General features: G+C 43.0%; 1 protein-coding gene across 1 annotated transcript in view; it reads left to right on the forward strand.

Annotated features, from left to right (window-relative positions):
* VWC2L (von Willebrand factor C domain containing 2 like) overlaps window positions 1–27,831 on the forward strand; it is a 551,961-nt gene that overhangs the window by 377,456 nt on the left and 146,674 nt on the right. The window lies entirely within an intron of this gene.

Consider the following 27,831-nt stretch of genomic DNA (forward strand, 5'->3'; position numbering starts at 1 on the left):
TGCTGTCTACTGTTTTACATTGCTTTGTGATTAAAAGTGATGTAGAGAATTAAATAATTGTACTAGTCATAAAGGTAGTGTAAGTCTGCTTCATAGTAAGCAGTATCAGTGTGATAGGAAATGTAGAACATGATTGAGCAAGAAGGGGAAGATATTACTAGTCCAGGATTGTGTAAATGATCTTCAACATTTTAATTCTGAAAGTTGCGGAAATGCGAAAAGACGGGATTGGCTTACAAGAAATCCAAGAGTTATACATGGCTCTGACACGATTTGGCCTTGTGGAATCGTGTGGTAGAGAGCGAGAAGTCATTTATTGTATGTAACATGTTTTTGAAAACGATGGAAGTTTTCTTTCAGAAAGTGGCGGGTTGAAAGTAATAACAGCACAACAGAGTGTAAGCTGTTCATAGGACATCCTTGGCCGTCATGGAAAGTAAGTTAACTTTAAGGAGTTCTGAATTCTGATTTGTAATGTATGGGTTTTTTAAACACAATCATTTTGATTGTGTTTTTTTTTCCCCGCTGTTATATGATGAATACCTTCAAGTCACTGTTTTAGTGAAATTTGATACATTCTGAGAACAGCAAAAATAAACCATTTAACATGTATAATTAATTCTGTTCTGTTTGCATTTATGATGTACATGTAGAACTGTGTAGGAGGCATGGAGAAGGTGAGGCTTCTGTCAGTGTCAAAGTTGTTGCATACAGTGCTCATATTCTACGTAGTCTTTTATATTTCATTACTTTCACTGTTTCTGACAGATCTAAAAAATTTTTTTTTAAAAGAACAGTAAGTATAAGGGAAGGAAACAGACAGTTATGTTAAAAGAAACACAGCTATAGGGAATAAACTAGGGATACTGTTACCCGCAATCCTCTGCTGATGATGTCACTGAGCATGTCATGAATGATGTAATATGTGACATCATCAGCAGTGGATTACGGGTAATAGTATCTCTAGTTTACTCCCCTATAGCTGTCTTTCTTTTAACATAACTGTCTGTTTCCTTCCCTTATACTTACTGTTCTTTTTTATAAAAAAAATGTTTTGGTTCGCTTCCGGTTCGCGTACCAAGGAGCGAACTGGGAAGCGAACTAAGAGAAATAGAGGTTGGCACAGTTGCAAATATTGTACCAATTTTTTTATAACGGGGAGGTAGTTCTGAAAAGAACTTTTTTTTAAATTGTTTTTGTTGTTTTATATTTTTTTTATTATTTTTCTGAACATTTTTTTTACTTTTTTTGAATTTTTCTGAACAGTTTTATATTTTTTTTGTTTTTTTTTCGGAGGGGGCAACGAAAACGATTCATTGTAAAGGGCTCAACAGGAGGAAGAAAACAAAAAAAAGAATTTATTGTTTGGGGAGTTTCGGACAAACATGAGCATGATTGTTAATAGCTCTGTTGATCAGAGTGATGCTACTTTCTGCGTAGCAAATGATTCCACTGCAATGTACGCAGACTTGTTTTACTTCACGAAATCTCGTTTGTATATTTGGCACCATCTCCCTGCCCTCTGGTCCCGTTACTTCCGGTACAACAGATCTTCTGGCCATAATAGGGAGATTATCTAGGTCGTCCTGTTCCTCTTCTTCCTCTTCTTGCTGAATTATAACTTTAGCAGGTGGTCCACTCTTCCTTGGATGTGGTGGAGGTGGTGGGGAAGCACCAGCTGAAGCTAGTAAAGAAGCCATTGCTCACTGGTAACAAAGGGTCTTTCTCTCACAATGATGAAAGTCAGAGTGAGGAAAGAAGGAGGGATTTTCACCATTTGGGAAAAAAAATAGTTCTCAACCAATGAAAAGTGTTCATTTTAGATCATATGACCTAGTCTTACATCATTAGGAAACCGAAAGTGAAATGAACCAATGAAAAGTGTTATTACCAAGTCACATGACCTGCTGTGTTTACGTTACGCGCTTTGCAGGGCCTCCCGGTTTGCTTCCAGAAACCTGTGCTTTGCGACTCGGTAAGCGTACGAGTTCGCTAACGTAGCACGTCATATGACGTATCACGCGACAACGCGAAACGTCATGCGGACGGGAGGCGTCACGATGTTGTTTTCTAACGCGGCAGTTGCGGTAAAGAAACGTTTACCGGCTCGCGGTCTATTTCGCGGCATCAAGGTCAGCTAACGGGAAGCTTCCCGATTCGCGAAGCGGGAACGAAGAAAAAAAAATATTTAAAAAAAAAAATTATTCATAAACATATAAAATATATTTTTGGATTTAAAGAAGAATACATTTTACAGCTACAGATATTAGCTGTTAAAAAACCAATGAAATTCACAGAAAAAACCATAGGTTATAGACCATATATAGTTAGGAATTAGCATTTACAAAACCTTGAAAATTCACTGAAAAAACCATAGGTTATAGACCATATATAGTTAGGAATTAGCATTTAAAAAACCTTATTTTACTCACACAAAACCATTGAAATTCCATATATAGTTAGTTGCACTAACTATATATCGCGCACCCGTAATCCACTGCTGATGATGTCACATATTACATCATTCATGACATGGTCAGTGACATCACTGATGACATCACTGATGACATCTCAAATGACATCACTGATGACAACATCCAGTGATTATGTGTTTCTGTAAAGTTTAAATATGTTTTACATATTGAAGAATGAGTGGATGTATAAGTGTCTCAATGAAGGTTTTAGTAGGTGCGTGATTGACTGTATGAGTGAGTGATTAAATGCGTCTTACTAAATGCACGGGTTAGTGACTAAACTGTCTGAAAGTGTGCATCAGCATGTCTGTTGTTGTGCAAGCTGCTGCATGTGTTGATCAGTAGCTATATAAGTAGCTATATGGGTTATTGATTGGTTGCACAAGTATTTGTATGGGAGACTGAGTGTGTGTATGACTGGCTGGGAGGTGTGTGACTCTGTGCAGATCAATGTGTACTTGTATCAGTGATTCTATAAGAGAGTAAGTATGTGTTAGTATATGTTTTAAAATGTAAGGTACTCTATGTTTAACTGTGTAGATTAGAAAATGGAACTGTGATTGATTCTTTACAGGACTGACTAGGTGTGTGAGTAACTCCATGGATGAGTGGCAGAGTGTGAGTGTCTGTATAGGTGTATGAGTGCATATGATAGTGTTGTAAAGATGAGTGATTGTATGTATGAATGATTGTATGGGTGAATGAGTGAATGTGTGTGTAGACGTAGGAATCAGTGAGTGGGTATGTAGTAACTAGTATTGGTGTGTCAATGGTTTCAAAAATTATACTCTGTATTTAACACTGGGTGTAACAGAGGTTATATTAAAGTGTGAGGAGATGCATTGTATTGTCACATTAATGATATCATCATTGATGTGACCATTGATGTCAAATGAGATATCATCAGTGATGTCATTTGAGATGTCATCAGTGATGTCATCAGTGATGTCACTGACCATGTCATGAATGATGTAATATGTGACATCATCAGCAGTGGATTACGGGTGCGCGATATATAGTTAGTGCAACTAACTATATATGGAATTTCAATGGTTTTGTGTGAGTAAAATAAGGTTTTTTAAATGCTAATTCCTAACTATATATGGTCTATAACCTATGGTTTTTTCAGTGAATTTTCAAGGTTTTGTAAATGCTAATTCCTAACTATATATGGTCTATAACCTATGGTTTTTTCTGTGAATATATATATATATATATATATTCACTCAAAAAACTATAAGTTTTAGTGGTGTTATAGTTAGCTGGACATTTTACTCATACAAAACCAATGAAATTGCTCCTATATAGTTAGTTGTACTAACTATATTTCGCGCACCCGCAATCCACTGCTGATGATGTCACATATTAGATCATTCATGACATATATAGTTTTTTGAGTGAATTTCAAAGGTTTTTTTAAATGCTAATTCCTAACTATATAAGGCCTGAAACCTATGTTTTTTTCAGTGAATTTCAAAGGTTTTTTAAATGCTGATTCCTAACTATATAAGGCCTGAAGCCTATGGTTTTTTCAGTGAATTTCAAAGGTTTTTTAAATGCTAATTCCTAACTATATAAGGCCTGAAACCTACGGTTTTTTTCAGTGAATTTCAAAGGTTTTTTAAATGCTAATTCCTAACTATATAAAGCCTGAAACCTATGGTTTTTTCAGTGTTTAAAAAAAAAAATTGATTGGTTATCTGGCTTATTAAGTGTATCTTAGTGAATACATATATTAGCGAGTAATGTTTAAATATTTAAATATATGCATGAGTGATGTAATATGTGACGTCATCAGCAGTGCATTGCAGACGTGCAAGTTATAGTGAGTCCAACTAACTATAACGTGGGAATTTCAATGGTTTTATGCGAGTAAATTTTCCAGCTAACTATAACTGGTGTGAAACCTATGGTTTTTTCAGTGAATATATATATATATAAAATTTCTATGGCAAAATGAAACCCCTCATTTTGTTCCTTTTCAAATTAAATGTATTAAGTGTTACCACTTTATTCCAATCAAGATGACTTCAGGTGTGCCATACTTTTGTCATAAGTAATACTGTTAGCGTTCTAGTTGTTCTTTAGAACACTCTGGGACATTTTGTCATTGGGCTATAGTTGGGCTACATCTGGTTGATATTTAGGCTACATTTGGGCTCTTTTGTCTCTGGTGGCCATCTTGGGAGACTGCATATCAGATTTTTTTTAATGATTTCATGAAATATAAGAGTATTTGAGAAGTCACTCAAAATGTGCCCTAATTTTTCTTTCTTCAGCACTAATCATAATTTCTATGGCAAAATGAACCCCCTCATTTTGTTCCTTTGCAAATTAAATGTTTTAAGTGTTGACACTTTATTCCAATCAAGATGACTTCCGGTGTGCCATACTTTTGTCATAAGTAAGACTGTTAGCGCTCTAGTTGTTCTTTAGAACACTCTGGGACATTCTGTCATTGGGCTATAGTTGGGCTACATCTGGCTGATATTTGGGCTACATTTGTTTTTTTTTGTCTCTGGTGGCCATCTTTGGGCTACATTGGGCTACTTCGTCTACATTGGGCTACATTTGGGCTTTAACATATATATAGCCCAATATAGCCCAATATATATTTTTTCAAAGTTAATTTTCGTAAAAACCACTGGAGCACATATCTTGAGACATAGCAAAGGCACATCGGGCTACCAGTCCCTACAATTTTGCCAAGTTTGGTGGAAAACCATTCAGCCGTTCGGGCTTAAAGTGAGTCCAACCGCCCTATGGAAATAACATGGGAAAAACACGTTTTGGGACCCCCCTTTTATCTCGGCCCCCGCTTGACGAATCCCCCCCAAACTTGCAGGGTAGGAGCAGAGCGCCGCGAGGCAAAGTTATGGAAAATTTCAGGAAGATTCCTCAACCGGCGCCAAAGTTATTCCCAATAGAATGTTGCGATTTCCCTATGGAAAACAATCCTAACTATATATACCTACTGGCTATCGCCAGTAGGTAATATATATATATATATATATATAAAACACTCTCGTTTGTTTATGATAATCGGTCAGAAAGCTTGTCGGTGGCCTTCCGACCGACATGGTAGGTTTAAAGTCAGACCGTTGTATTATGATGATGGCAGTCAGAGTTTAAACTGGCCGGGGAAACCGACGCATTTCCAACAGGCTCAAGGAACCAGCCGGAAAGCCCTTATAATCCCTTATGGAAGGCGTTTCCGCCGCTGGGATTATGATATCGGTTTCCGATAGGCAATCCATGTCGGTCGTTCGGACATGAATTGACTGTCGGATACTGACTTTGGCGGACCCTAGCTGGGCCCCCTTTACCCCTGGCCCTCCACATTTTGCTCTCCTTAACCTCCCTGGTGACTGCCACATGGTGCAGGGATGTTTAAAAACTTCCATTGTTCCATGGGAGCTTGTGCTGCGAGCAGTTTCAGGACGCCGCACAAGATCCTGTTCAAAAATGGAAGTTTCCGACCCCACCATGTGCGGTCGCATTCAAATTGCGTAGTCGGAACCGCCAACATATGGTCGGGCGGTTCCTTCCACAAAATGGTGCTGGTCAGAGGCAACACGGGCCAACATTGTAATGAGGGCCAAAATACTTACCTTTAATACTTACCCAAATACTTACATTTACATGTCAAATTTTTACTACGAGTATGCCTATACCATTCATACTTTTACAATGAAATTCATTGTAAAGCCATCTGTTGTTAAGATATACTCATGATAAATATAATATTGTAAAAATATTTGTGGTTAAGACATTTTTTCTGGAACAAAGGCACTCGTTAAGCTGCAGTTGTAAACAATGTTTCCCATTACCAGCCTCTTGCGTTTGCTGATGCTTTATTGTAATATTTTTGTAACATTTTCTTACAAACAGGCAGACAGAGAGGCTTGCAAATACAGACATATATTGGCTTGGACAGACAGACAGAGAAGCTTGGATAGACAGACAAAAAGAGAGGTTTTCACAGGCAGACAGACATAGAGGCTTGCACAGATAGACAGACATAGAGGCTTAGGCAGACAAACAGAGAGACTTTCACAGAAAGACAGAGACGCTTGCACAGACAGGCAGAAAGAAAGGATTACAAAGACAGACAGAAAGAAAAGATTACAAAGACAGGCAGAAAGAGAGACGTAGCAGACGGACAGATACTTGTTCAGAGAAACAGACAGACAGCAAGGCTTGCACAGACAGCTAGACAGGTTTGCACAAACAGATAGACAGTGTAGCTGGCACAGGCAGCCAGAGGTGTTTCCACAGAAACACAGGCTTCCACAGACAGGCAGACTTTCACAAGCACACAGATAGAGAGGCTTAGATAGAGAGAAAGGCTTGCACAGACAGAAAGACATACAGATAGTTAGAAAAGTCAGAAAAGCTTGCACAGACAGACAAGCAGAGGCTTGCATAGAAAGACAGAAGCTTGCACAAACTAACAGGCAACATTGCAAATGTAGAGTTACAAAGGTAGACAGATAGGGTTGCAATGGTAGATGTACAGAGAGATAGGTTTGCAAAGGTAGATGGACAGACACACAGAGTTGCAAAGATAGATTGACAGAGTTGCAATGGTAGCTATACAGCAGATAGATAGATAGATAGATAGATAGATAGATAGATAGATAGATAGATAGATCTTCGTCTAAGCTCCTGAATTGAAGTGTGCTACTTTTTAAGGTTTCTCTCATACATGCCTTGCATTGAGCTTTTTATTTCCTTGTAAATGCCATTATACTGGAGTTGCCTGGCTCCAGTCACCTTTGTGAGCCAACATGAGGTCAGGCTACCCATTGTGTCTGTTTTAATTATTTTACTCTTTCTCATATTTTGCTTTAGTTTAATTTATTTTCACCAGTACTTCCTCTCTGGCAGGGAATCCTTCGAGGAAGGACAGAAATTGCTGGGCTCAAGTTTGTCTCCCGCCCCCCGCCTCCCGTTTTCGACGTCATCACCCCCTTTAGAGGTGGGCTACTTGAGGATGCAATCTGCTCGTCCGCATAGTGAATACGTGCAGCAGGCCCGTCTGGTCCCATCTGGGCATGGATGGCGCCAGGGGCGAGGACCCCTGGTCGTGAGGCCTTAGCCCCTAAGCAATATTCACCCTGGGACTTAGAGAGTTAGCTTTTAAGCTCCCTCATGTTTGTCAACAAACGCTCGACCTGACTGTGGTCTCTTCAGTATGTAAGGACTATGGCTTTGTGCCTGTGAGTACATCTACCCCTGACCTTAAGGTGAGCGCGGAGATGCCGAAGGACCCAGCAGCTGTTGGAAGGGTGGAGGGGCTTGCTAAGGCTTCTTCCAAAGCTCTATTCTACTCTTTAAACTGCTACTCCCTGGTGATGCAGAAGTTTAACTTTTAGACTTTATCTCTGATCTTGCACCATCTGTAGTTTTCTGACTGAAACTTGGCTCTTCCAATAATCGGAGCCTGATATTTTTGTTAGCTTTCCCTTCAGGTTACTCAAAGGTTAGAGTAGATACGCATGTCCAACAAGAAGGGGGTATTGCTAATATTTTTAAACAGACCTTGCAGTGTAATCTCACAGAATTAACTATGGCTGACTCTGATGTGGCTCTCTTCACACTGGCCTGCTCGAGTAAATTCTCATTTTCCAGGGTCTTGATTTACCGACCAACAGGGCCAGTCTCTAGTTTTATCACTTCTTTGGCTGATGTTCTGGCTCTGTTGGTCCTACATTACTCAAAATGTACTGTGTAGGGGGACATTAATCTTCATTTTGATGACACAACATGCACAATGGCCAATGCGCCAGTTGCTGATCTAGCAGGTCTTCAGCTACAGCAGCTAGTTTCATGCCTGAAGCACTGATGTGGGCAAACACTGGAACCCATTTTCTCTAATTCATGTGAAGTAGCGGTTCACTCACCCCCATGCCTCTTATCTGCTCTGACCATCTAGCTATTCCGCTACAGGTCCCTATAAGCAAAGCTCTCCTCAACACTAGTGTGGGTCAGATGTTTAGAGCTAGGAAATGGGCTAAGGTCACTCCCACTAACTTTTCTAATGACGTGGCCTGCCCTGAACTCAATATGTGTTTTCCCCTTGCAGATTCTCAGATTTAGGCTTGTATAACTGGAGCGTTAGATTCGATCGTATCGGTAGTCGAGAGGGTACTACGCAGAACTAAACCTAGAGTGGACTGGTTCAAGGAGGAACTAGCCCGGCTTAAAAAGAATTGCAAACGCTGCGAGCACTTATGGCACCGAGACTTTGATCAGGCCAGGACACGTACCGATCCGCTGTTAAAACATATCACAGTCATGTCAGGCAGGTGCAACGGGAACTCTCTGGGAAAAAAATCGAGAGGTCTCAGAACACATCTAGAGAGATTTTTACTATTGTTAAAGCTCTCTCATCATTGGATCAAGTCTCCGCTCCTGCCCCTTCTTCGGAAGATAGGTGTAACACTCTAGCTAAATTCTGCTCGAACAAGGTAGCAGCCATCTATTCTTGCATTCCAGAGGCTGCTAGATACGCTTCTTATCTTGATGCCTGGTTTGACACTTCGACAGATGGTAACAGATTACTGCAGTTCAAACCCATTGAGGTGGATGAGATGCATTCCCGCTACATGTTACTGGTTGAGACTGGCTCCCCGTCGGATCCAGCTACCACCAGCATTTTGGAGCATGGAGCAGCAGGGGAATATCTTCCTGTATTCAGGGGTCTTCTTAACAACTCTTTCATGGCGCCTTGATGCCCTTGGGCTTAGTTTGCGCAATACAAATTGCTCATTCATTCATTCATGGCAGGCTAGGTACCGCTGAGATGGACACATACGTCGGTGATTCCACTGATCAAAAAGCCTACTCTCAATCCTCCTAAGCCTGAGAAATACAGGCCAATCTCATTGCTCCCTTTCCTTTCGAAGGTGTCAGAAAAATGCATTAAGCAGCAGCTCTCATGATTTATTGAGGAAAAGATTCAACTGCAAAATACTCCATCGTCTTTTCGCCCCCCTTCCCACCTCCCCCAGCACAGTACTGAGTCATCCTTTTTGTATGCCACGGAGTCCATGCACCAAATCATGTACAGGAGTGATACTACAGCCTTGTTGCTGTTAGATCGGAGTACTGCTTTATACAGCATATCCCACAGCCATCACTAGAGTGGCTGTAGAATGATGGTGTCAGTCACAGGGCCCTGAAATTGGAGGCATCTTTTCTTTTGGGTCGCACTTTTCTAGTTGTTCAGAAGACCTTCCATTCAAAGGTGGTTTTGTTGCTCCCGGGGGTGCCACAGAGCTCTTCGTTGAGCCCTACTTTGTTCAATCTATACCTGCTTCACCCTGGCTGATATCATCAAGCGTTATGGTTTTGGCATCATGTCATATGCCGATGATACTCAGCCAATTGTCACACTGTCACAGAATTCTGCCACAGTGGCTACCTCCATGTGAGATTGACTATCTGAAGTAGCTCAATGGATGGACCTCAACTGCCTGAAATTGAATGCTGTTAATATTGTAGTCCTCATCCGCGGTAGACAGCCTTCGATCTGGTCACCTGACTGGAGGCCAGTGTCTCTAGTTTCTTTTTCTGTTTCTTTGCCAAAGCCGAGGGTTAAGAACCTAGACAAGGGGTTTGATGAACATCTCCCCTTTGAGGTTGTATGACATCACAACGCATGCTTTTACCACACATGCCATTGCAACGCAGTTTTTACAACACAAGTCGTTACAACGACTTGCGTTGGGGGGCGTTGGATAGTGCAATAGTTTAATTTTCTATTCCAACTCCAGTCCTCATGGATAGTAGGGAAGGTGTTGGATAGAAAATTAAGCTATTCCCTATCCTACAGCGCCCTCCAGGGCAAGTCGTTGTAATGACTTGAGTTGTAATGGTTGCGTTGTAATGGTAGTGCGGGGTAAAAGTTGCGTTGTAAAGGATGTCCCCCCCCCCCCTTTGACAGCCAAATCACAGCCTTGGCAGGCAAGTGCTTTGGGATCGTGAAATCTCTCAAAAATATCAGCATCGTGCTGCCTCACTCCACACAGAAGACAGTGATACAAGCTTTTGTGATCTCCCAGTTGGATTATTGTAATGTCCTCTATTTGGGAGTTTCCCAGTCCAGGCTGATGCGGCTCCAGCGTGTTCAGAACTCTTCAGCTGGCTCTTATAAAATCTCCAAAAACAGGCTTCCACTGGCTTAGCACTTTTCAAACGCCATTGGCTCCCAGTGATGGCACACCTAGCTTTCAAGGCCCATTGTGTCTGCTGCAGAAATATCAGGAATACAGGTGTGCCTTCCTGCACCCATTTATCACTCCGTACTCTCCTTCGAGACATCCTAAGTCCTCTAATGCTTTGCTAGTGCAGGTTCCCAGAGTCAAGAGAATTCGCCTAGGTGAGAGTAATTTTGGTTTCCATGAATCTAAGTTATGGAACACTCTCCCACCTCAGCTAAAGCTATCCAAGACAGAACTTCTGTTCTGGAAAAAACCTAAAAACATGACTTTTTAGATAGGTGACTTTTCTGTTTCCTTCAGGCTTCATCGAGAAACTGGAATAAGTGGCAGAGTTAAAATTAGTAATAATAGTTAAAAGTTTATAAAAAGCAGATATACAAGAGGACTGAGAGCACACTAGTAAGCCATGCAAGCAAGACATACGGAGTAAATTGATTCACAAATATAACAACACACAAAAGCACTGAAAGGAAACTAGAAAGTCATTCAAACATCACATATGGACTACATTGGTTTTCAGATATAACAAAAGCCCTCAATTAAAATACACAACAGAATACCAAACACGAGTACAGATATAAATGCACTTCGTTACGCTGATCCCAAAAAAAAACTACTTCATGAAAACTGTTTTTTGGTATTCTGAGAAATAGAAGCAGTTAGAAAAGAAAAGAAAACAAAGGCCACTCCAAAACGAATTTACAACATCATCAGAAGGAGATAGGAATGGATAAATCTGAAATGTGCCCTGTGCTCCACATGGAAGAGCTTGTAGAAAGTGTCCTGCTGTCATATCAGACTTTAAACACAAAGGTAACATTAGTGCAATAAAGTAGAAACAAAAACACTGGCACTGAAGAGAACTATCTTGTGATAGAGCAAAATGCATTCACTCAAATGGAAGTTACCCGGTGGCTGAAGTGCGATTGCCTCTGCCCCATGCTGTATGCTGTAGTGGATGAAGGCAAAATGTGAATAACACAGCAACAGATCAATGGATGACGACAGTTGGCTGAAAGGCCCTTTAGATAAGCATATAGGTCAGGAATTTGAGAGCAGAAGCAGCAGATAAGGGAGAGATTTGCTGCTCTTACAAGCCTTACTCCAGCGTGGGCTCGGTTTGTTTTGTGGAGTGGAGCATCACAAGGGGCTGTCATTCCCCCTTACCTCTGAACATCTTGACAACAGAGCGCGGAGTGCCGCTGAGGTTGGCAGCCTCAGGAGGACTACAAGCCCCATAACTCCCCAGGAGCCCACACCTGCAACTTATTTCTCCCACAGAGCTAGATAAGTGTGTTGACGTAGTGTGGCACAGGCACAACTGGGTGTGCCCGGGCCATGGTCAGGCCCGTCTGCGCCCAGCTGCACCCGTCTGCAGCCAATCAAGGCAAGGCTGGGCCCTTTCTCTTGGCCCTGAGACATGAGACCTGGTGACGACTCTTGGAGGTAGCATTATGGGTAAGCAAAAATCTGACGCCTCTATTATCTCTGGCGGGGCCAGCAAAAATGGCACTCAGCTGGTCTATCACCTGCTTCTTGAGTAAAACATTGGGAGCCATCAACACAGAAATCGAGTTTGTTGAAGAGAGGCTGGGTGCTACAAAAAAAAACGTAGCCATGGCCTCTACAAAAAGTTCCCCAATACCAGACAGATTATCATCTAAAAATCCTAGTGCAAAGCTTACAAGGTCACTTAAAGAGGAATGTAAAAAATGAGGGGGTTGGTCATCAGACCCCTAGAAGAGACAAGAGAGGAAGAAACTTGTGTGTATGAGGGTGAACTTGGGGTTGCGCAGGGGAATGACAGCAGGTCACGGGCTGGAATTGTATATATAGGTCTTCCACCTGCTAGGAAGCAGAAAAACATTGGAAAACAAGCCAAACTGGGCACGAGGAAACCTACTGTCCTAGCAAAACATTTAAACATGACATAGTGGAGCCACTGGAAAAGGGAACCAAACCCATTGGTCTGACTAATGTTACACCCTCTACACCAAAACTGACAATTGCCGCCCCCCCCCACAAAGGACAAGCCTGATCCGTTATTTTATCCAACAGTAGCGTGGACTCTATCAGTACCAAATTGCTTTGAATGGTATTGAACTAACTCTGAAAGATATGAAAGGTCAATTGGCTTAACTATCTGACAATTGTATTCCCAAGTTCTTGGGAGGGAGGCTTCATCGGGACAGAAGGTGCAGCACCTATTAAAGCAAAGAACCCGACAAGGAATAGTGAATAGGGCACATTCTGGACAAATTGCTGTGACATCAACCAGGGCATTCTCTGAACAATCGCCACATTGTATTCCAATTAATGATTTAGGCTGATACGCTGGTTATAATTTTAAAAGACGTACCTGTCCTACTCAATGGTCAGACAGAACGTGAGATACAGTTAAAGAATAAGGGGGCATATTATCAAGAAAGGCGATAAAAATTATCGCCGCTTTAGCGGCAGAAAACTGCCGCGAAAGCGGCGATAATGGTCTTGATAATATGCCCTTGTGAATTTCCATAGCAGCCCAGGTTAACACCAGAACCTGGGCTTCTATGGGAATTCACAAGGACATATTATCAATGCCATTATCGCTGTTTTAGAGGCAGTTTCCTGCCGCTAAAGCGGCGATAATTGTATCTCCTTTCTTGATAATATGCCCCAAGGTTTTAAGTTGATTATGCACAACGCTAGGTGATGAGTAGCAATTTTCTTTCATGCAATATCATTACAGTGCGCAGAGTATTGTGGTTGGGGATATATTTCAAAAAGTGAGCAAGGTGACTCAATCATTGTTAACTTTAAAAATGCCCAATTGGTTGGTTTCATTTTGCGCAGGTTATTTAATCGAAACAACAGTAATCACTCTATAAAAGTCGTTTCACTGAGCTTTATTATAGACCTAATATTTTGATGTCATCTGTAATCTCTCTCATTTGCCCCACTTTGGGGAAATCTTAACTCGTCCCTTTTGCTGTAACAACCCACAACTACTTCTCAGCACTTTCCGATGTTGACTGACTGGTTAGTACAGATCCTACAGCACATGTTGGTTGTGGGCACAGACACATTGATGCACTCATTATTAGCCCCGCTATTTTGACATGCAAAACATTGAGCCATACTGAACACCAAGTGCTTGCTGACTTCCGGGTCCTGGAAACGAGTGCCCTTATATCTGGGTGTCTTGTTGTTTTGTTGTGGAACATTGCAGCGATTGCACAGAAAATGCAAGTGGTTAAATATGGTTGCTGAATAACAGATTATATGCCTGCAAGAGAGCTAAGCATGCTCATAATAGTGGTGGACTACTGACTCTAATTAGCACAACATTGCCCTATAAGATAATTGAGGTGCTGCTAGATTTTCCGCATTTCCAGATTGTGTCTGTATTCCTTGGCACAACGCCCACTATGATTTTGATTCACTTACATGGCAATAACTTTAATGGCGGCTATAGTTCAACTATCGACTCATTGGGCGCTGCACTAAATAGGTTATAGGAAGAGTAAAGGGAGACTTTCATATATTGTGGGGAGGGGATTTCAATCATAGGCTATGTCCTTTCACTAGCACTTCAGTGTGTGGACTATGAGATACAGGCTCTGTGGACTCTTCGCACTTTAGTCATAACCCCCGTGGTGGTAAATCAAAACCTTCTGCTTACTGGTAATTTGATAATGGACGAAGCCAGTGGACAGGTCTCATTCACAGGGAGAGGTTCAGGCAGTCTAATTGATTTTATAGCAGACTCAGTGGAGATGAGGGAGGAAATCTTCAAATATTTCATAATTCCTTGATGACAAGAGCGATCATAACCCATTAGCACTTTATTTAAATTTCGGCCTAGTGAATTTTGTAGAAACCTTTATCACTTCAACCGTAGAGTACTCTAAAAATCATGGGCTTAGGCGCAAGTGGGCAGAGGTAGATACTGAGGAATGAAAGAAAAAATGTAGTGGGGAGCAGTGAGAGCAAATTTGCAACATGTCTGGACTGCGATGTCAATCCAGCAGATATTCTGGTGGCATAGCAAGGATTAGGCAGGCAAACGTCTGATCTTTTAACAATTCCGGTGTCTCACCACCCTGAAAAGATTGTTAAGTGGTTTGATGGATCATGTTTAAGGGCACATAGACAGGTAGAAAAAACGCTGAAGCATTTCCATAGGGGCTGGGAGATTATACAGTCCCGCAGACCTCTGTATAAAGCTATCTTTGAAGAAAGGAAAGAGTTTATAAGGAGGGAAGCCGGGGAACAGTTGGAGAAGGTTAATGAGAAAAAATACACAACTATGGTTTGGAAAGTTCTCCACATTTTGCCAATGAGCACAACTCACTGCATTGGAATTGGGGATGCAGTGCACGAAACTAAATTTGTTTGATTTATTTATATGTTTACTTACCTGCAAACCTCCATTATCCATACATTACTAACCCCCACCCTGCCCCTCTCCCTCCCCACGTCACCGCCCCGGCAGGTACTCCCCTACCGACCGCGGCTGCCTGCAAGTGTCACCCAGATAGCGTAGCTCCAATAGGTCTCATTTTAGAAAGCACAGCCCTGCAGATCTCACAACCGTCTCTCAAAGGGAAATACTGATTCTGCAAGTCTCACAATGAAACTCACATCTCCTGCAGGTCTCAGAATAGAAGCACAGCCCCTGCAGGTTTGTTGATCGAAAACCTCCTTAAAGTGTCACAAAAGGAAGTACAGACCCGGCAGGTCTCACGATAGAATGAAAGTCTCCCGTCGATATCACAATACAAATCGCGGATCCCGCAGGCTTCATCATAGAAACTACAGCTCATGATGTGCTCACAATGTAAAGCATAGCACTGGCAGGTCTCACAATAAGCATGCAGCCCCTCTGGGCTCACTCACTATAGAAAGTGAGGCTAGTGCAAGCCTATTAGCAGAAAAGATGTCTCAGTATAAAGCGCAAAAAGGACAATGGATGGACATACTGCAGCACAATGTCATACATTCGCCCCAGTACAGAGATCTGGGCCTATATCCATAGTTTTTTTTGCTCTTCATGTAAATGTAAATGTATGTGTCTTGTAAAGCGCACTGCTGCCCTGAGGCGTCGTGGCGCTGTAGACCGCTGGGGAACCCGTCCTGGCTATCCCTGTGCTAACGCGGGATTACTGGTTACTAATTATCTTACCAAATCCCAAACTATGTCGACTGAATCGTTGGTACCTGTCTTTGAGTAAAAGGTAATCTCGCAATAAGTCAATCAATTTAAGAACTTACACCACTCTAAATGACCACTGACCAAATTTAAGTTTTAAAGTTTTAATATAAAGTCAAAGATAACTGAAGATACAAACTTCTCAAAATGAGATTCAAAAGGTAAATTGGTATCACTATAAACATGAACTTCTTGAATAATCTAAGTCTGAAGAACAAAATAATAAGTACAAGCTCAAAGACCATAAGGGTTGTCAAAATAGATATAAGTTGCAATCTCAAAGTCATTACAGAAAAGAAAATTTAGGTTAGTCTGTCCCTACACTATTTTAAATGACATCCCTACTTAGCAAGATCTTAACCCTCTAGGTGTCAGCCGTGGTGACTTTCTAAGAAGATCACGCACTTCTCTTTGTCTCTTCTCTGATAATGGGTCTCTCCTGATCAGCCTATCTGCCTACCCATCCGCTTCCTTAGGCTCCCAAAATCATCTGCTCTGCTCTCCTCCCGGGTCTCTTTCCCTAATACCAAATCACATTTCTGATAGGAACGCCCCTTGGGACGCCCCTCACGTGGTACATCTTTGCGCGGTAAACTCCATGATGGTACTCTTGAAGACCCTCGTTATAGTTGACCTTGGTTCCCAGGCTTCTTCTTCAGTGCGCTGATACCCCCTGAAATTCCTGGAAACTCCTACAGGCCTGCGCAAGGCGCCACTGAACAAAGTCCCTTTCATTCGAGCTGATTAGGACCCTCGCACCTGCATACAGCTCATCCTGCAGTGGGCCTCAAATTCCAGACTCCACCATATCTTTAGTCATAAAACACTCTCAAAGCTCTGTGCTGGACACCTCTCGACCTCTTCCCTAACGAGCACATGACAATTTAAACTACATGACATTATCGGCTCTGGCCTACTTGATTTACATGCAGCAGGTCCCTGCACTCTTAAAACGTTAACTTGATTTAAACAGCAAACATTCTTAACTAGCATACGTTTCTAAAATAACACATCTATAAAGCATATACTTTTAACCCTAAGTTCAATAGTACATTTGGAAGAACCATGTCAACCTTATCTCACATTAATTTAGCAGCACGTTCAGGTTTGCTGTGAATTGCCCTAAGGCCTACACATAATACTGGATTTTCAAAGTTACATTTAATTCGGACATGATTCTTTTAACATGAGAACATGAGGTTTTCACATATATTCCAACATTTCTACCTTAATCTCACACCGTTATAATTATAGTTACTCTACTTAACATTCTATACATTTCACTCCTGAATATAAAACACTCGTGTGCAAAACATGTTTAAACTAACTACGTGCTTGTAAATATGGCGTACTTATACATTTTTTTCAAACTTGTGCTCTCTCAGTCCCCCCTTTGATGACCTTCAGGGGTCATCATCACCAAGACACTAAAAATGTAGAACCCTTCAAAGTGAAGTCATGGTTGTGCCACCTCTTTTCATACTCTCCAATGCTTTCAGACTCTTGTATTGAGAATCCTGCATTGCTGTCAACTCTTCCTCCTGTTTCCTCATAGTTCTCTGCAACCTATTTGCTTTATAACATTGATACAAACGCACCAATCCCCACAAAGTGATTACACAAATCACTATTATGATGATGGGTTTCAGTATGTACCAAACGATACCCTTTCCTAAGTTGGCAAACCAACTTCCAACTTTACCCATTCCATGGCCTACTTTTTCCCACACATTTACCTTTGCCAGGTCCTCAATTTCGTAGTGTATGGCAGTGATGTTTTGTATATACTTCTCTAGAGGTTTTGAATTGTCTGGAATGTAAGTACAGCATTCCTGGACCTTCAAAGCCTTACAGACTCCTCCCTCTTTTGCTAACAGAACGTCTAAAGCAAGTCGGTTCTGAAGAACCATCGCCCTAATCGATTGCATCTCCCCTTCTATCAGCATCAAGGATCTTGCAGTACTGGCAGATAGCCTATCTACGACTGTAGCTAACCTCCTGATCTTAATGTCATTCATTATCAATCCTAAGAAAGGGAATGCAGCACCTAGTACATCTCCAACTACCTCTGCTGCACCCAGCCCTCGTTTCCATCTAGTTGATATTTCCTTCTTAGGCGTGTCTAAATTCTCAACATGATATATTTTAGGGAAGACAACAGCCAGATAGCATGATCCGTACCAATTATCTGGTAACTTCACATAGGCATATCTTCCACATACAAAATATACATTTGGTATTGCTTGCATCCCTTTCATAAAGTTCTTAGAGTAATACTCCAATTGAAAGGCATGTTCACAATGGACTTGACCTACATAAAAGTTTTCATAATATGAGTAACTCCTGTGAATGCACAGTTTTCCCCGTTTATCCTTATCCAAAGCAATTGGACCAATACTACCTTTTCTTTGATGTGCCCTCTCCTCCTTGGTCCAATCTGTTTCCCATTGTCCTGATGCTTTCAAAATCTTCTGCCTCCTGTATCTAGTATCTACCTGTGCTATAAACTTTTTCTCAACTTCTGATATTTGGCAAGTCAGATTGTTCCTTCGAGCATGTGAAGTATCTAACGTTTTCCATGGAATAAACCATTTGTGTAGTCTGTCTTCGCTTTTGTAGTAGTCCCATTTGTTCAAATGCTTGAAATTCGGAACCTCTGGCAATGTCGAGTCGAAATTCGAGAAATAATACTCGAATCCTTCTCGTCCATAAAACATGCTCAACAATAAACTGCACGTTATTCCATATGTCAACGGAAGATGATGGTATCTGATACCCTCCTCCACTGAAGCTGGTAATTGCATACAAACGTAACAATCCTTTACTTCCATGGCATCAACATATTCATAAAGCAATTTAGCATAAGCATTTGACTTGTAATTTCCCTGTGACTCGTCGGTGTGAAGCCTTTTTATTTCTGCATCTAACAATGCTTTGTCTTTCTCATTGATGTTTCCCTTCTCTTTAATAATGGTAGTTTTCGGTGTTGATACTCCCTTATCCTCCTTAACTGCGGTTTCATCCCCTTCGTGTCCCGCTAGGAATGAAACAGTTACCACTAAAATTATAAGAGAAACCACTACTCCTAAAAGTGTAACAGCTATACATTTTGCCCTGCGGTTCGGGTTGCCAGCCTCCATGTTCTCAAACAGTGTAGTTTTTGACTTTCTTCCAGCATTCACTTCCTCTTCTTTTCAAACAAAGTCTTTCTCTCTTGCAATGTCTTTCTTTGAACACTTGGAAGCTTGACAATTTGTTTCCGCAAAACAGTTCAAAGTCCAGTAGAAAATAGACAACCCTAGCCCTTCTCCATCCACTAAAATGAAACCCCTATCACTTTTCTTCTTCCACTCGGCGCTAGGTTATCTTGCAACAAGTTTTTACAATTTCTTTTCAACAGTCTTATTTTCGTCTGAAGTTATGTATGACTCCAGGAGTGACACTACGTCTTCATAAATGTCCATCCGAAGTATCATTCCCTCAGGTTCTGGGCAGTTCGTCCCACAACATGGAAAGTCAACTTTTTCTAGGATTATTCTCCTTATTTCGCTCAAGACAAGTGGACGGACAAACTTGAGAGTTAGCGTTTTTTCAATTTCCACTCCTGGTACTATCAGTTCTACATCCACAATTACAAAGGGGTCCGTTCTAATCAAGATCACTTTCTTCACCTTTCCAGTTCTGCGCCCCTTTGAAGACATTCACAATATGGTATTAATCCACAACAATAAGCGCTCCTAGCATTTCTACTACTCGCTCAAGCATTTCCAAACGAAGAAGAGTTCCCTCCAATATTGGATATCGTGAACAGCAAACTGGAAACTCAACTGTCTCTAAAATCAATTTTCTTATTCCACTCAGGAGAGCAGGATGAACGATGTTGAGTGTCAGCAACCTTTCGGTCTCCGCTCCTGGTAGTAGAAACCTTATTTGCACTGTGATGATCGGGTCAGTTCTGATCAGTTCCACTTCCCTGATCCTCCCTGTTCTGTGTCTCCCAGACATCTGCAACGAGGTAGGTCCAGTCGGGAGTAGAGTATCTTCTACTAGGCACTCGCACCCTCCTTGATCTTCTAAGACCCTCCTCGGCTTGATCCTGGATATCTTCTTCTGGATCTGAGTCTTCGGATATAGGAGTAAGCGTTTCTTCCTGGGCCGACCTCAAACTTAGCCTTCTTCTCCTAGTTGGCCAAGTGGCAGCTCCAAGCCTTATTCTCCTATTCCTTGTCCTCCCACTTGGTTCTTGGTCGCTCCGATACGGATCTGAGTCTGAGTCGTATTCACTTCTGCTCTCTCCTTCAGTTGCGTCTTCTGTCTCACTGCCGTCCTGCCTTTGCTCTTCTTCTGAATCCGTTGCGTTCCCAACTTCTTCTGACACCCCCTCAGCCGCCTCTATCCCTTCTTGCGACTCTTCTTCCACTTCCGGGCTTTCGTCTGGGATGGGAGCTGTTCCTTCTAGAGGTGCTGGAACTCTGCGAGTATGGGAAGCATGGATCCAATTTGGCAGCCCCCCGCACTTCACCGCGGTGTTCGTTATCAGGATTACCTGAAAGGGCCCACGCCAGCGAACATCTAGGCAGTTCTTCCGGACGTGTTTTTTAACTAAGACCCAGTCCCCTGGGTTCAGGTCATGACACAGGTTCCTCGCTGCTGGAACTTCAACTGCATGCACCTGAAGGGACACAGAATGGATGGCGTCAGACAGTCCTTTACAATAATCCAAGATCAGATCATCTGTAATATTCAATAGAGCAGTAGTTGGAACTGTAGGAAGTCTCATGGCCCTCCCCATCAGGATCTCGTGGGGAGAGAGACCTGTCCTCCTATCAGGTGTGCTGCGCATGCTCATGAGCACTAAAGGAAGAGCATCTGGCCAACTCAAGGATGTGGATGCCACTACTTTAGCCAATCTATTCTTCAAAGTGCCGTTCACTTGTTCCACAATTCCTGAAGCTTCTGGTCGATAACTACAATGCAGCTTTTGGTCGATATTCAGTGTGGAGCACAACATCTTCACTATTTCGCTGTTAAAATGTTTTCCTCTGTCAGATTCCAAAGAGGCAGGCACCCCGAAGCGCGGTATCAACTCCCTGAGCAACAATTTAGCCACTGTGAGTGTATCGCACCTACGTGTAGGGTACGCTTCAACCCATCTGGAAAATACGCATACAATCACCAACACATACCGAAGGCGATTGACTCTTGGCATTTCGATGACATCTAGTTGCATTCTATTGAAAGGCCCCCCCGACCTCCCAATGTGACTCAGTGTGACTGGTGTTCGTTTGCCTACGTTCAGCTGTTGGCAAGTAACACATCGCTTACATACTGATTCTGCTGCTATTCTGAATTTCGGGCAATACCAAGTCTGCCTAAAAACTCTCATCATAGCATCCCTTCCTAGATGTACTGGACCATGTATTTCTCTCGCCATGGGATTAGCTAATTCTTCAGGTAACACAGCTCTCCCATCTGCTGAAACCCAAAAATCCATTTCACTTCGCACACAACCTGCTATTTCCCATGCCTTTTTCTCTGTTTCAGGTGCGTTCTCCTGCATTATTCTTAAATCCTCCCAAGTGTCTACAGTTTCTAACATCATACTTAATTCAGTCTTTTCTTCTGCACCTTCTATTTCCACCTTTGAGAAAGAATAACTTTGTTCCGCACAATAGCGTGCGACTTCATCAGCATATCTATTACCTTGTGACACAAAATCTGTATTCTTAGTATGAGCTACACACTTCACTACCGCGATGTCAACAGGACCTTGTAATGCTTCTATCAGCAATCGCACAAATTCTCCATTTCGAATGGGCGAACCAGAGGAGGTCATGTAACCCCTCTGAGACCACAACTGCCCGAAATCATGAACCACACCGAAACCATATTGGCTGTCCGTGTAGATGGTGACTCTCTTTCCATTTCCTGCTATGCAGGCACGAGTTAGGGCAATAATCTCTGCTACCTGTGCGGAATGTACTCCTTCCAGGCAAGCGGCTTCCACAACTCCAGTAATGGTACAAACAGCATAAGCTGCTCTCAACCGACCAGTATCGTCTCTTAAACATGAGCCATCAACAAAGTAAATTTCATCGGGGTCTGACAATGGCTCATCCACAATATCTGGTCTGGGTTTCGTGCATAGTTCAGTCACATCAAGGCAATCGTGGTCTTCACATCCTTCGCCTTCTATTACCGTAGGTAATGGCATCAAAGTAGCAGGATTCAAGACAGAGCATCTCCTGAGAGTCACGTTTTCTGCGGCAAGTATAACTTGCTCGTAACGCGTGAGCCTGCTATTGGTCAGATGCTGCGTCTTCGTCCTGGTCATTAACAATTCAACTGAATGTGGTACATACACCACTACTGGATGTCCCATCACAATACTCTCGCTCCTTTCAATGCTGACACCCGTTGCAGCAACGGATTTGAGACATCCGGGCAACGCTGCGGCTACTGGATCTAATGTAGCCGAAAAGTATGCAACTGGTCTACGGGCATTACCGTGGGTCTGTGCCAAGACTGACAAAGCACATCCCTCTCTCTCACAGCAATACAGTGAAAATGACTTCTCGTAATCGGGCATTCCCAAAGCTGGGGCACGACACAAATCGTCTCTCAGCTGTAAAAACGCCACCAGACATTCTTCATCCCATGGTACCGGATCACTCACCTCCTTGTGCGTCAGTTTCTGTAAGGGCTTTGCTTTCAGTGAAAAGTTAACTATCCACTGTCGGCAGTAACCCACCATTCCTAGGAACATTCTAACTTCTCTCTGTGTTGTAGGCGCATTCATTTTCATTATCGCCTCAATCCTCTCCGGGGACACCTTACGTTTCCCTTTTTCTAACCTGTGCCCTAGATACTGTACTTCTGTCAAACAATACTGCAACTTGCTCGGAGATACCTTATGTCCATTTTCAGCTAAATGATTCAGTAAGGCAATTGAATCTGCTTTACAAGCTTCCTCTGTTTCTGACGCAACAAGTAGGTCATCTATGTACTGTACCAGAACCGAGTTCTGTGGCAGTACTAGATTCTCAAGATTCTTTTTCAGCAACTGATTAAAGATGGATGGGCTATCTGTGAATCCTTGTGGGATTCGACACCATGTTAAAACGCGATCTTCCATTTTAAAAGCAAAAAGATACCTGCTCTCTTCATCCAATGGGATTGAAAAGAAAGCCTGACAAAGATCTATCACTGTGAACCATTCTGCTTGACATGGTATTTGAAACAATATCACTGATGGATTCGGTACCACGGGACAACATGAAACGACTATGTTGTTAATCTTTCGTAAATCCTGTACTATCCTGAATTTCCCACTAGGTTTCTGCAAACCCATAATCGGGGAGTTACAAGGACTACCCACGATTTCTTTCAGTATTCCCTGCTGTATCATTGACTCGATCACAGGTTTTATTCCCGCAATCGTTTCCTGGGACAATTTGTATTGAGGCGTTCTTGGAAACTCAACATTTGGTTTTACCAATATTTTTACCGGTTCTACCCCCTTAATCAATCCTATTTCTTCTCCTGTGAAATCCCATACCTCTGACGCCACTGCATCTCGTAGGTCTTGGGGAAGATCTTCTATTGTCAGAGTAGGATATAGTTCTACACAAGATTTGGAATTGACCACCTTAAAAGTAGCATCTTCGTCGGTAGTCTGTACCTCCACTCCTTGCGGGGTGCAGTATATGGTGCAGTTCAATTTGCACAACAAATCCCTTCCTAACAGACATACCGGACTCGAGTCACAAACCACAAACTGATGTTCGTTCATGTGGTTTCCAATTTTCACAGACACTGGTTCTGTCAAGGGACTAGTCATTCTTTTATTTGCGACTCCTACCACTTGAATTGTTTCCCCTGACATTGGCAAGTCTGGAACTACCGCTGATCTCAGAGTCGAACGAGTAGCCCCAGTGTCCACTAAGAACGTAGTGGGACACCCTGCCACTTCTGCCTCAACAAATGGCCCTCTCTGATCCACTTCTAGAACTGCCCCGAGGGTACAGTCCTCTTCACTGCTCACCCGTTGTCCTGTCAATGGATCAATGTAATAACATTTTTCTTCCTCGATAAACAGAGGCATTTGTTTAAAGACCTTTCCTCCAGCTGCTATCTTCGGTGGCTGTGGGAATTGGGCCCGTGGAGCCGAAGTCCCCCCTTTGGCCACCTTACTGCTCGGAACTGTCACCTTTTGCACTGGGTCTTCTTGGACCTGCTCTTCTACTTCTAGCTCTCCATTTTCAGGGTTAAAGGGACACTCGCGTCGCCAATGCCCCACCTGGTGACACTGATGACACTTTGTCGTTTTCTTTAAAGTGGCAAAGTCTATCCTAGGTCTCTGCCCTTCTTCATTATCTTTGCTCTGACCATTTGGTTTTCGTCCCATCCCCTGCTTCTGCTGGCCACCCTTCCCAGCGGAGCATTTGCACCACCATCAATTTCTCCTTTAGATTCTTGGCTTTAGAATCTATCTCGTCACTGCAGTACCTCGCATATCGTAAAATCTCATCTAGTGGTTTGTTCTGCCAACAGATTAAATGTTGCTGTATCATCAAACAAATATCAGGTCTCAACCCCAAGACAAACTTTGACACAAACTGCCCTATATCTTTGGGATCCATTACATCTAGTCCACTGTATTGCTTGAATGTTTTCAATAATCTTTCATAAAACTCGTGAACTGTCTCCTTGGGTTCCTGCCTTGTTCGGTCTATTTTTACCCAATCTATGTCCTGTGGTGGTACCTTATCTTTCAGCCATGCTATTACCCTTTCATACTTTCGCATGACAATCTCAGACGGTCCATTAGTCCGAGCATCCCTCAATGGTTCAGCATTTGGCCATTCGACACTAGTCTTACAAGGGGTCCACAGATCAGATGGGACCACGATGTCAAACAACGTGTTCAAATCAATCCACAATACCTTCGAAATTTTAACAAACCTCTCTACCTGCTTATACCACTCTACTGGATTGTCCCGCAACTTCGGAAATGAGTTGGTAAATGCGGCTAAGTCTCCTCTACTCCAGGGCACATGTACATAATTTCCATTTGATATTTCTCGCAAAGGGAATGCCTCCATCTGCATTACCCTTCCCTCAGGGGTCATCACATTTGTACTTCGCCTAACCGTGCCCTTTTTCGACCACCTTTCTTCCCATTTATCCAGATCTCTCCACACTCGTATCCCAGCTATCAACTCCCTTATGTGAGTTTTCAATCCAGTAGTCCTTTTCTCATCTAGATCTTGATCTGAGTATTGTAACCTATGGTTACTCTGTAGTGCCCTTGTCCTAGATAAATCTACAGCATATCTGTCGGCCAAATTAGACAGTTTCTCGTGGAATGCTCTAGCTCTCCTAGTAGTATCCTTCGCTATGAACAGCAACTCATCTTGTTCGTACAAATCGATCCTTTCTAAAGGCACCGTTCCTTCTATAATCTCGTCTAGATCGGATTTTAGGCTGGAGACATCAAGCCTTTTAACCTTTATCGCAGCTTTCAGCACCTCTGGTCCAGATGTACCTTCTGCCTCCCTCCCGTCCCAGCTCCTAGCTCTGCGCCTAGGCACTGGTGAGTTAAAGGGAGTTCTCCCCTGTTCCCATCTCTCTAGGTCCCATGCCTTTCCATCTTCTCGGGGTGGATGATGAAATACTTCCTTATTTCTCATTTTTCCGCCTTCCCCGATATGCCTGTTTTCTCTGGGTGCATAGTAAGGCATCCCATTGCTCCCCCTCTCTTCACTGTTTCCCTGTGATTCTTGATTACTCGAAGCATGGCGGGACCTGTCACTATTCTCCTTTCTCCAATGTTGAACGTCTTCCCCGAGTGTATGATGAAGGCACCTAAACCTATTCTGAAAAGCCCGTACCGCCTCATCTCCTCCTTTCCCCCAGAGACGGGACATTTCCTCACATTCTACAATCCTAGTATTTTGTTCCGGCTGTTCTCTCTGATTTGTAGGACATGCATCCCCTCTATTCTCCTGACTTTGGCCTTCCCGGCCCTGACTACTTTCGCTGGCCCCACAATGAGATACTGTCCCATTGCCCCTGGTATCCCACTCTTGTTCCGGTCTTGTCCTGTTACTCGGGGATACTATGGACCCGTCCCATTCCCTCAAATCAGCTCTTAATTCTGAATAGGGTCTTGGCCGCGGTCCCCTTAGATCCATTGGTCCTCTCGGACCTCCCTGTTCTGAATTGGGACCGACAGTTGTGTCTAATGGGGTGTTCCATGTTACCGAACCTGGCAATTGCTTCCATGCATTTGTCACGTTATTCCTCCTTTCCATCTCGATCCTTTCTCTATCCAATTGCCTTTGTTGTTCCCCCCTATCTCTCTCAGAATTATAGATCGAAACTATGGGTCCTATGGTAACAGGCACTTGAAGAGCGTCTGGCAATCCCACAGACTCAACCCTTTCTGTGGTTGGCGTTTTCTGCACCACAAACCTTCCCACTACACTCTGTACAGTGTTGTTTGGAGGTGTTTCTCCACTTTTGATAGGTGTCCATTCCGATATAGGGAGTGGTGTATATCCCTATATGTCATTCCCATCTTCCCTTGCGAGCCCTCTATCTTCTATCAACTCCACTCTCGGAGGTGGTCTATCCATTAACAATCTGTTTATCAGATTGTCCTCCGACTCGCTTTCCTCGTCTTCTTCCATGAGGTTTCCTCCTCCTGACACCTCCCTCATCGGATACATTTTCTCCACCTCAATAGTCTGTACCCTCCAACGCTTTTCCTCCTCATCCCATTTGGAATCTCGCACTGCCCTTACCGATCGCGTCAGCCTTTGTTGACGCCTGTTCAAATTTCGGTCGTGTGCAGCCTTAATCCATGCATTAAGAGCCTCAAACTGTGTTGGTCTGGGCGAGGGTTTCAATGAGGACATGGTTGCTTTTAGCCGATGTAACACCTCTAATTTAAACGTCCCGTACCTCGGGAACTGTATTTCCTCATTCCCTTCCGTAAGCTTATTCCAAGCCCCAATCCATAATATGGTATGCAGCCCAACATTCGTTGCCATATAATGAGCTGGCGTACCCTCCGGGGGAGCCTCTTCCCCGTAATAATGTTCACTTCGTTTACGTTTAAAAATCCCTTTCAAACACTTAAAACACTTCATGATTTCTCTTTTCTCCGCGTTTGTTTACTTCCTGATGACACTCCACCAATCTCAGCGCCGTTCTCACTAACTGGCCTATCCGTACGCGACTTTCCTCCGACGTCACTCTAGCCACCCAACCAGAGCGCGGCTCTAGCTAACGTCACACTAACCGCTCAATCACAGCGCGGCTCTAGCCGATGTCACCCGTCCCCCTTCGCAGCAGTTCCCCTCCTTTCTCAGCTCGTCTCCTCGGTCATGCACGCATCCCATTCATACTCTGAAAAATGATTACTTCCGTCCAAGCGATCACCTTTCTTGACTGTACGCCCACAGTCTTTCTGTAGTTGTCACCTTAACTTGGCAAGATGTCTTTCCGTTTACTTCCAGACAATCGCCTTCTCCGATAGGTTACTCACACGCAGTAACTTTCAACCAGCGTCCGTTACTCATACATTCACTCTTACACTCCCCCTATCTTGGATCCACGGCGGTCAATGGTACCTCGTGACCTCCGTACTATGGTCGACAACTACCCTGGATGTTCGATACACCCAAAACCACTTAAGCTCTGGCCTGAACTTAAGATTTCACCAGTTCACCCGTTTACCAGGTTACCAGCTTACCAGGTTGCTCGCGCTCACAACCTTCTCTCATTCACACTACAGGCATTCAACTCCGCAAGACATTACAATACAAATACAACACAAAACACCGCAATCTGTTCACGCATGACCCTTTTTATACTCACTCTCCGATACTGCTGCTTTTCTCGCACCGTCTGCACCTTTCGGCACACG

Source organism: Lissotriton helveticus, chromosome 3_1 (genome assembly GCF_964261635.1).
Source record: "Lissotriton helveticus chromosome 3_1, aLisHel1.1, whole genome shotgun sequence".
NCBI classification, from domain to species: domain Eukaryota; kingdom Metazoa; phylum Chordata; class Amphibia; order Caudata; family Salamandridae; genus Lissotriton; species Lissotriton helveticus.